Raw genomic sequence first — 11305 nt, forward strand, 5'->3', positions numbered from 1 at the left:
CATATTAGCCCTTGTGTAGCAGGGCATGAGTGCAACAGGTAGGAGGAGATCTCGCATACCTCCCAACATGCCCTTCAGGTTCCCTGGGCTGCTGAAGACTCCCGAATGGCCAAGCCGCCCACTGATTGGCTGGTTGGGACATCATGGCTGCCCACCTTAACCTGATACAGCAACGCCCGCTCAGAGTGCCCTGCACCTCTGAAGTGCATGTGTGTGTTGGATGCCTGGAGAGAGAGAGAGAGAGAGAGAGAGAGTGTGTGTGTGTGTGTGTGTGTGTGTGTGCGCGTGTGTGTGTGTGTGTGCGCAAGCATGCGCACATTCCAAATACCTGGGTTCTGTGTGTGTGTGTGTATTTGTAACAGGGAGCTTACTGGTCCAGCTACTTCAAGAGTAGAAAGACTGCAGAGAAGGCTCAGGTGGCACTCAAGGGAAAGGACCTGAGTGGGAGGGGGCTTGTAGAGTATATATGTCCAGGGCCTGAACTGGGATGGGAAGTCTGGCCCTGGGGGCCATGGAAGAAAGAGCTCCTAAGTAGGAGGGCTGCAGAGGAGCTCCTGGCTCATCTCATGGATACACTTGAGCCTGGGAGCAGGGCAGGCAAATAGAATATTGTGTACTTGCCTGGAGAACACCAGTGATTTGGGACAGTGGGAGAGATCAGAGGCATGGAAGCAGGGCCATAGCCTGGGAACAGGGCAATAGGCCTGGGGATAAGGCCAGAGCCTGGGAGCAAGGCAGAGGAGGAATTAGAGATGGGGCTAGAGGGAGCCCAGTGCCCAGAAGAGAGCAGAGACAAGGTTAGAGGGAGCCCAACCCTCAGAGAGGGGCAGAGATGGGGATACAGAGCCCATTGAATTGATTGAGCCTGGGTGCAGGGCATGAATTGATTGATTTGTAACATCTGTGAAGCTTGAGTGTGGAAAGAAGGGGAGATGAGTCCACAAAAATTGTCCTTAAGGTGATGAGCAATTACACTGTAGCTCATGAATGAATGAGATCTCTCTCAAGGATCCCTAGGGCAGTCTCCCTTTTCTAATGTTATATTTACAACAAGGCATGGCAGGTGAGCAGAAGGGGAGGTGGTCAAGGGTGAAAAGAGGATAAGTGGGCATGGGGGTGTGACATGGTCACCCCTGAGACAGGCCTTTGTTACAATCTTGGATGCTTGGTGGGGGTGTATGTCTGTTTGTCTGTCCTGCATGCTGGGCCTTTTGCACAAAGATGCAGAGCCTGTAGACAAGAGGGGGCGGGTTGTGGAGGGCAGGCCCAGGGCCGGGATGGGCCTGCAATTATGAAAGGGAGGCTGGGGGTTGCCCTGAGGGGTTGATACAGTGACTGCTTGTGCCTTGAAAATAAGAATCAGCTGGTGCCCATTGGATGTCACCCATAGCTCAGATAAGAGGAGAGGGGGGAAAATGCTGGTGGACTGCTTGCCATCCTGTCCAGGTGTGCAACTCAAGAGTCATTCTGGCAGCAAGAGCTGAGTGGCTGAGATAATGGTTCCCATGTGGGAATCCTTCCACTGCATGTGTCTCTTTCCAGGACTCAGAGGGAGGGAGGTCTGGGGATTTTTGGAAAAGGGACATTTTTTCTCACTCCTGCAGAAGTTGTCAGACATAGGTGCATGATATCTCCAGTCCCTGACCTGGGGGAGCTGTCTGTCAAAACTGCTGTTTACCCTTTTGCCTGCTGAGCTCAATAAATGCTATTGATGCCTTTCTGGGAGTACTTTGTTGGGAGGGGGAGCCATTTACACACAAGTGCTCATGGTATCTGTGTCTAGGCTCCAGTCTCCCATGGAGTGCATCATAGCCCTGAGATAAATGGCAAGGATGTGTCAATTAGGCAGATTTATGATCCCATTGACTAGGACATGTCTAGTGCCTAATATTGGGGTAGGGGTAGGGGGGCAGAACTTTGTGCCTTAGCGGGGTTCCAGGCTTCTGCACGGGAGGGCAGTGGTGGGTAGAAAGTGGGCCATTCACCCTCTCCCTATGCCCCAGCATTCCCAGCCACCCCATCTCTGGCCCCAAACCTTATGTGGGCTTCTCAGCCATAATGGCCTGAGAGTTATGACTGTAAGGGGTGGCCTGTGGTGGCCTTGGATCCCTCTGGTACTCCTTTCTTCCTGCTCTCCCCCAGGGGTTCTGCATTTTCACTAGGACCTGAGTCTCCATCATGGTCTCATGAAGCTGGGGTGAACCTTACCATCATGGGTTGCACAGTATCCTCCCATGTGGCCTGAGAAGTCAGGAAAACTGGCCACAGGTCCTGTGGGTTATACCAGTGAAGTATCCACTTAGCTATTACTAGAGGGCCTGGTATATTTGACTTTGCATTGAAAAAATGAAAATTTCATTTTTGATGAAAAAGACCAAAACCCCCAAAAGAAAAAAAAAATGGCTAAAAAGTTTCAGATCCTTGACTTTCTGAAGAAAAATAATTTCAAGAAAAATAGATACTTTTCCTTGTGTTGCTAAAAGCCTACCATTCTATCAAAAATGTTTGATGGTAAATTCTTGACCAAGTCTAGATGCTTTAGAGAATCTGGCCCAGTTTTTCATTTTCAAAAGAAAATGTGTTGGAGACCTGAAACAACCCCTAGTTTACAATGAAATAGAATTTGACTTTTCAGGCAATATTTAATTTTATTGTCACTTCAGAAATACAATATGAGACAGAAAAGAGCAAAATTATGGCATTTAGTGACAAGGGACTTATAAGCAGGGATACTTAGCTGAGGACAGGATGCCCCTGCATATACCCTGCCTTTCATTGCCTGTTGATATGCTGCTCTACACCTGGAAATACATTGGTAAGGCCATTCCATCATCTCCAGCATCCCCTTAGACACATAAAAGATTGAAGTCTCAAGAGTAGCTGTAGAGGGACACTTCTTAGGTGGTCTCACTTACGTTCTTCTGGATTTGGAGCAAATAGCTGAAAAGGAAGAGCCTTCCTGTTGCCTAGTAGAAAGAACACTTGCTTAGGAAATGGTAGCTCTCAAGAAGGCATGGAAAAGTGCACTTCAGATTTTCCATCAAAGTGGAACATAGACAAAATGTTGGTCCTGCCAGCTGTTCTTGAATAACTGAGTACATATGACCAACAGGGCTGTGCGAAATGACACTGTTCTGTTTTGACTTGCATTTCGATGGAACAGCATTTCATTTTGATTTTTTTTTTTTTTTAATTCAAAACCACTGTTCCATTTCTTTTTGTTGAAACAGTGATGTTGTTTTTATGCTGTTTTGAGTTTTGCCCATGGGCTATAATGGGGAAGCTCGAAATAGCCTCTCTCATCCGGCAGGCAGATTGGGGGCCCACAACCCCAGAAGGGCTGTGCCACTACTCCCGGGGTTGTGGGCCCCTGATCTGCCTGCCAGATGAGGGAGGGAAACTGAGTGCTGCCGCTTGGGACTGGCACCAGCATGCTGCCAGTCCCAGACAGCAGTACCTGGCTTTTCTCATCCAGCAGATAGATCAGGGGCCGCAACCCTGGGAGGGCTGTGGGAGCTGTGTGATCAAGCTGGAGAAGGGAACTGAGCCCAGCTGAGCTGAGTTCCCCTTCCCAGTGCTAGGATTGGGTTAGGGAAGGAAACTCGGCTCATCCCCGATCAGGACTGCGGAGGGGAGCTCAGCCCAGCTTAGCTGAGTTGCCTTCCCCAGCCCGATGGATCACAGCACTGGTGAGGGGAACTAAATGAATGGGCTCAGTTCCTTTCCCCAGCCTGATTGGATCACAGCACTGGGGAGGGGAGCTGAGCAATCGGGCTTAGTTCCCTTCACCAGCCTGATCCTAGCACTGGGGAGGGGAACTCAGCTGGGCTGCTTTGAAACTCAAAACATTTCGAAACTTTCAAAATGTTTCGACTGATCTCGCTTTGTTTCAAGGCTGTTTCGATGCCCTTCATTTCATTTCAATTTTGCTGTTTTGAGCTCAAAATTAGTCAAAACAGTGTTGAAACGAAACAGCCAGTGAAATTTCACACAGCTCCAATAACCAACTAACAGATGAACACTGATGTTCCAGTGCTAGGTATAGGCTCATACAGAAATACATTTCTCGGTGGTTCCTAGTCTACTTTAAACTCAAGTGTAATTTACTGATTGTGTAAAACAACCCATTGATGGTAACCTACAGTAGCTTGTTGTTTACAGGTTAACAAAATATAGTCAAGAAAAAAAAATCACAGCAAGTGCAGTGAACAGTGCCCATCGTCCTTATTTACTTTGGCAGGAAATCAGCAGTGCTTATACCTTAAGTGCCAGATTTCCTAGAGTTCAGCCCCCATATATGCATCTAAAACTAATAGTCTCCTAGTCACAGTGGCCATGTCTACACATGCAATTCATGCACCTGAAATTTCTGTACAGAAAACTCAGGCTCATTAAAGCACTCCCTAGAACACTTCTACATGTGCACCCTCAGTGGCAACAAATTGAGCCTGACAGGAGCAGCCCAGTACAGAGCTGCTCCTGCCCTGCTCTGCCCCTCTGCAAAAGTCAGGGGGAGCTCCAGACTCCCCATGGGTGTCAGCCCTGGGCTGGTAGGGGCACAGTGGCTTAGTCCCAAGTTCTGGAGGGCTGGCCCTGAGTGGAGGAGGGCAGGAGCAGTCCCAGCTTGATGGGCAGCTGCCTCCCAGCCATGTGGAGATAGGGGACTCCCACCCCCCCAGCTTGGGACCAGCCCAATCTCTCCTTGCCTGGGACAGATGCCTGCCAAGCCAGGACAGCTCATCCCCACCCTTTGGAGCTCAGGGCTATGCCCCTGTGTCCCTGACTAGCCCAGGGCTGGCACCTGGGGAAGCTTGGAGTTTCCCCTGGCTGCTGCAAGCTGGCAGAGCAGAGCCCTGAACTGGGCTGCTCCTGTCAGGCTCAGTTTTGCTCCCAATGGGGGCACACATGTAGACGTGCACTGGGGAGTGCTTTAATTAACCTGAATTGCATGTGCAGATGTGCCCAGTGAGTGGTAAGCTCTTTTGAAAAGTTGTGCATAAATAGGAGGTAAGCAGTGCATAGACCCTGTGCCTGTTCATTACACAGGGGTGAATGCTGCTCTTAAGAGCTTATGGCTTTTGTCTCTAGTGTCTTTTACAGAAAAGAGTAGAGCTGTTAATGAAGGCCTGTTATCCTGCAGTTCTCAGTTGTATAGCTGTACAGCCTACATACCTGTATCTGAGAGAGGGCTGATAAGATCAGGTGACTTGCATACAAACACATTTTTTCATGGTAGTGATCTGGCAAAAGGAAATGGTGATCCTAGTGAAATAGAAAAAAGACATGGAAAGCAAAGAAGCAAGAAAGCAAATACTTCACATTTTCTTTTATCTATATAGTCTTGTTTTTCATTTTCAGTGATGACAGAACCATTTTGTAGCGTTAATATGCCTCTTGATATTAGAATTCTGGTTGCCTGTGGCAGGGTAAAGCTTAGAGGCTGAAGAAGCTTGGAGAAAATGAAGGTTCATGATCCTTTTGGGAAATTAACAGCTGTGGGTAGACCAATGGCCTGTTCTCTGATATTATAAAGCTGTTGCAGAACTCTAACTCCTTCTCAGCCTCCTATGTAGCTCAAGGCTCTCACTAAAGCTTGTGTGACTTGAACTGTTACATCAATTCATTCACTAACTGAAATCCCATACATATTAAAAATCGTTTAAAAAAAAAAGAAAAGAAAACAAATAAAATCATGTCATTTATAACTATAATGATTTCATAGATTTCATAGACATCAGGGCTGGAAGGGACCTCGGAAGATCATCGAGTCCAGCCCCCCGCCCAAAGGGCAGGAAGTCAGCTGGGGTCATAGGATCCCAGCAAGATAAGCATCCAGTTTCATCTTGAAGGTGTTCAATGAAGGCGCTTGAACCACCTCCGGTGGCAGGCTGTTCCAGACCTTGGGGGCTCGGACAGTAAAGAAATTCTTCCTTATGTCCAGCCTGAAACGATCTTGAAGTAGTTTGTGACCATTCGACCTCGTCATCCCTTGGGGCGCTCTGGTGAACAAACGTTCCCCCAGATCCTGGTGGTCACCCCTGATAAACTTGTAGGTGGCCATCAGATCACCCCTGAGCCTGCGCTTTTTCAGGCTAAAGAGCCCCAGGGCTCTCAGCCTGTCATCGTAGGGTCTGCTTCCCTGACCTCTGATCATGCACGTGGCTCTTCTCTGGACTCTCTCAAGCTTCTCCACATCCTTTTTGAATTGTGGAGCCCAAAACTGGACACAGTACTCCAGCTGCGGCCTCACTAAGGCCGAGTACAGGGGGAGAATGACGTCCCGGGATTTGCTTGAGAAGCATCTATGGATGCAAGCCAGCGTTTTGGTCGCTTTACTAGCCGCCGCATCGCATTGCAGGCTCATGTTCATCTTGTGGTCAATGATGACCCCCAAGTCTCTTTCTTCCATAGTGCTAGCCAACACAGCACTGCCGAGCCTATAAGGATGCTGCGGGTTTTTTTCCCCAAGGTGGAGAACCTTGCATTTATCGGCGTTGAACACCATCAGATTCTCGTCCGCCCACTTGCTGAGCCTGTCCAGGTCAGCCTGGATAACCTGCCTGTCTTCTGGTGTGGATGCTTTGCCCCAAAGTTTGGTGTCATCGGCGAACTTGGCCAGTCCGCTTCTGACTCCAGTGTCCACATCATTAATGAAGATGTTGAACAGTATGGGTCCAAGGACAGAGCCTTGGGGGACCCCACTGGTCACAGGACACCACGATGAGTGACTTCCATCGATTACTACCCTCTCGGTCCGACCCCGGAGCCAATTTTCCAGCCAGCAGATCGTGGAGGACCCAAGGCGACAATTGGCCAGTTTCTCCAAGGGGCAATCATGGGACACCAGATCGAAGGCTTTTTTGAAGTCAAGATATATGACATCAATCTCTTCTCCCTTGTCCAGGTGATAGGTCACCTGGTCGTAGAAGGAAATGAGATTGGTCAAGCAAGAAGCTTGCTTGGTGAAGCTTTGTTGGGTACCTCACTGTCACAGCAGCTACTGTGACACAGTTACTTTGGAGTTTTGATTTTTTACTTCCCGAGTCTGTAATAATATTGTTACTAGTTATTTATGTCTTCTCTCATCAGTGGAGCTGAGGTTGATTCAGAATCATGCCATGCCATACCATACTGTATTGTATCCTTTTCTAAGTAACATATATTGGTAATATGTAATTTAACAACATAGTTGCAGTGGTGTGAGAGTAGCTGTTGCTGTTCTGCTACTATTCCAACATGCTTTTTTGTTATCTATTATTGATTTAGTATGCAAAAGTGTTTAGGATGTGTAAAAGAAACAGCTAAAGACATGATTTCAGCCAAGGTTTCAACCACAGTCCAGTCCATGAATTTGTTTTAATCCAAAATTAGACCTGACATTACCAGTAGAAGAACATGAACAGAACCAACCTGAGGGGAGGAAAAAATTGGAGGGCTTATTGTAGTAGCTTCATAAGACATGTTTGCATCCTGATTCCATTAGGTTATTGTGATATTTAGTATATATTTAATACTTAGTATTGTTAAATTTTTAATGCTCATATGTGAACACAGAAATGATATTTTAGAAAGAATTTTTAAAAACAGAGAGTTTGATTTGAAACAGTTATTAAGTGAGGGTTTTTTAAATGCAAATGGTGGCAAGAAGGATATCTTGTTTCTATCTTATACTTTGCCTATTCTCCTTACAGGACATATTTCAAAGAATTTAGTTGGGTGTTGGTAGAAAGTGAAATCTTCACCAGCATTGTTCTATGTGAGATCAACAGCATTTGTTATACCATATCAACTTTGTATATGTTACTTAGATAGCACCTTTGTCCATTCACAGCTTTGTCAGTGAGATGCAGATATTTCGTTTCCATTCGTTGCAAAAAGAAGTGAATATGCATTGCACAGTACCTACTTCCGTTCCTATTAAAATTATCCATTATAGCTTAATGACACTGTTTTTTAATGAAAATATTGCCATCTTCATTTTAGAAAAACGTGCCATGGATGCAAGCACCTTTTTCCAAACAGCTTTGTAGCTTGTTACTGGGTGGTACTGATGCATGTTTTGTAAGAACACCCATGCATGCTTGAAATGTTTGTCTTTTTATATGAGAAATGTTTCATGGCACTAAAAAGAACCTGTATCTAATGGCACTTCTCTGCTTCACCCATTTAAATTCCAAATAAGTCTTGTTTTAGAATGTTATTTTGTGGAAAAGATCAGTAGCTTTTGAGAATGTGTGTAGTGTACCTGCCATTAGTCACACTTTACCCTGATCCACAGACATACTGAAGCACACTACATCTACAAGTCCTTAAATGACATTCTCTCAAAAGCTTCAGTGAAACTGTTTCGATGATACACCTAAACTGATTAGGTCACCATTATGGGCATTAACATACTTGAGTGTTTGACAAGGGCAGTAATGGGGCCCCTTGGATTCTAATGACTGAAGAGTTGTATTAAAAGAGAATGTTGCTTGTAAAATTCTTTGTGCAACTGTTTTTTTTCCCTAAAAAATAATTTAACATATACTGATGTTTAATACTTTGCAGTGAGGTGTTAACAGTGTACTAATAGACCGAATGCATGCAAATAAACAAACACATGCTTAGTGAAACCTGAATATAATATTAAAATAATTTTATCTATTTCTGGTACATAACAGTACATAATATACTGTCATTTGGTCATTTGCCAACACATTTATAATAAATACTCTGTTAGGCATTCTGTTAGAATCCTCCATTATTTTTAAAGAAATGAAAGAAGAATGACATGACTCAAGTCAGCAGTTTTACCAGGGTGTACTTGATGAGGAAACTCCATGTGGAATGTCATGGCTCTCTTTTTTTCTTTGTCTGCTCAGCGTAGGGAGTTTTGTTATTGGGGTAAAAAAATTGTGGGGTTACAACATACTAGTTAGGCTTGTGGGTCCATGTCTTACCAGCGGGGACCTGCAGGGAATGGGAGAGTCCCTGTTCCCCCAAGCACTACCAGGAGTAACTAGGAATAACGGCCACAAATTGATTGAGAGTAGGTTCAGACTAGACATCAGGAGGCACTACTTCACAGTCAGGGTAGCTAGGATCTGGAACCAACTTCCAAGGGAAGTGGTGCTCGCTCCTACCCTGGGGGTCTTCAAAAGGAGGCTAGATATTCACCTAGCTGGGGTCACTTGACCTGAGCAATCTTTCCTTCCCATGGCAGGGGGTCAGACTTGATGATCTGCTCAGGTCCTCTCCAAACCTACCAACTGTGAAACTGTCTGCTGAGAGCAGAGTATCTGTCATGCTCCTTGATATCTTAATCAACTCTAATGATTAATCAGCTGATTCTAGGAGAAGAGGACAGAAAAATGAATAGAGAGAGAATCTGGAAAGAAAAAAAGGCAGTCAGAGGAAATGAGAGAAACTCAGTAGGAAGGAGAAAGAATAAAATAACCAGAAATTAGACCCAAAGGAAGAATTCAAATGTTTCTGAAGGATTTTAAGAGAACAAATCCAAATAAAAGTTGACAGCTGAAAGTCAATAGTTGATTTTATTCCTAGTTGCCTGGGTTCTTCCAAGAGATTTGTGTGGAGGCTGTTCTATTAGAAAGCAGGCTTTTTTTTTTTTTCCAAAGAATAATACCATATTTACCTTAATCCGGCATGACTTCAAATTTCAGACATCCTGCCCAATAATTAAATTCTATACATGGGAAATAATATACATATTTGCTATACATTTCCATGTATAGAATCTAATTAGTGGAAGCTTGTCTTAAATTCATTCCCCCACTGTGGTGAGGGGAAAGCAGTGGCAGGGAATAACGGTCCATCCTGTCCCTTTCCCTGCCTGCCCTACTGCCATTTGCCCCCACTTCCATGCCTGTGTCTCACTTCTGCCACCTTCTGCCTCACTTTGATCCCCCCATACCTGTGCTTACTCCCTGACTCACTGCCTCCCATCTCTCCCTGCCACCTGCCCTGCCATGTCTGTGCTTGACCCTTGCCATGTATCCCCCACCCCATGCCTGCACCCTGTGTGCCCCACTATGTGCCCCCTATGTGCTACCACTTACCTTCTGCTGAATTCCTGCTCTGACTCTGGTTCAGTCAGCTGTGGCTGGAGCCCTGATCTGGCTGGCTCTGCTTGGCTAGGCAGAAGCAGTAGTAGCAGCAGCTTTAGATCTGTCTCATTCTGGGCTGGAGGGGCCAGAGCCAAAACAGAAGGCAAGTGGTGGGAGGGGGGAACCTGAGGCAGGCAGCAGTTTCCCTTGTGCTCCTCCTAACCTGCACAACCAGGTCTCCCCTGGAGGCCCCCTCACTCCATGATCTCCACCATGCTTTCCCAGCTGCATGCCACCCCCCCCCCGGCTACATGCCTCCACCACTGCATGCCCCTCCCTCACTGCATAAGCCACCCCAGCCCAAAAGGGGGTGGGGTGCTGGGAGGCTTGGCTCTGGCTTAGGCTCTGAGAGCAAGGCTGGAATTGAGCCACTGCCTGCCATGGGCCAGTACTCGAAAGTAAGATGAGCCCCCCTCCCCATATTGTTTGGGGAGGAAAGCCCTCGTCTTGGAGTCAAGTAAATATAGTGTACTAAGTGCATTATTATATTTACTAACCTGTATTTATCCTATTATTATGGATATCATAATTATTTTTAATATTAACTTTATTATTGCATTATTTTTACAGCACATTGAAGAGACATGTCACATTGCAAAACACAGTTCTTGGGAGCTAAGTATGACGGACTGGGTCAATCATATGCGATGGGTAAGGGTTAATGTTTTCCATTTCTTCTCTTCATAATAAACAGTACTTTTAAAGCTTTTAAATGTACCACCAAAGAAGGGTATTAATATTTCCATTCAGCAGAAGGAGGGAAAAATGACATGCCTTATTCAAACCATACAGTGTTTCAGGGTAGATTGGGGAACACAGCAAAGATCTCCTGGAAGTGGCTGCAGTGCTTAGCTACAGCAATTGACCATCGTGGGACTGGCAGTGAGGGCTCCATCCCCGGTTGACGGGACTGGTCACAGGGGGGCATGTGTCCCCCCTCAATAAGGCAGCTCCAGTTGCCCATGTCTTCAGGCACCCAGTAACATGGTTGCTCTACCCTTGATCTCCTCCCAACAACAGTCACAGATGCAAAGTAAAGCTTGGGGTCAGCACAGCAATTAAACATTAGTGGTTCTAATTAAGTTGTTTCTGTGCTTATATGTGTTGTGGGATGGGGACCCAGTTGCATGTAAATGGATGGTTCTAGATGTGCAGAAAAGGGTCAGATCCTGAGTTCACTAACTTGCTTGAATTGC

The sequence above is a fragment of the Alligator sinensis genome, unplaced genomic scaffold (assembly GCF_000455745.1).
Source record: "Alligator sinensis unplaced genomic scaffold, ASM45574v1 scaffold65_2, whole genome shotgun sequence".
NCBI lineage: Eukaryota > Metazoa > Chordata > Crocodylia > Alligatoridae > Alligator > Alligator sinensis.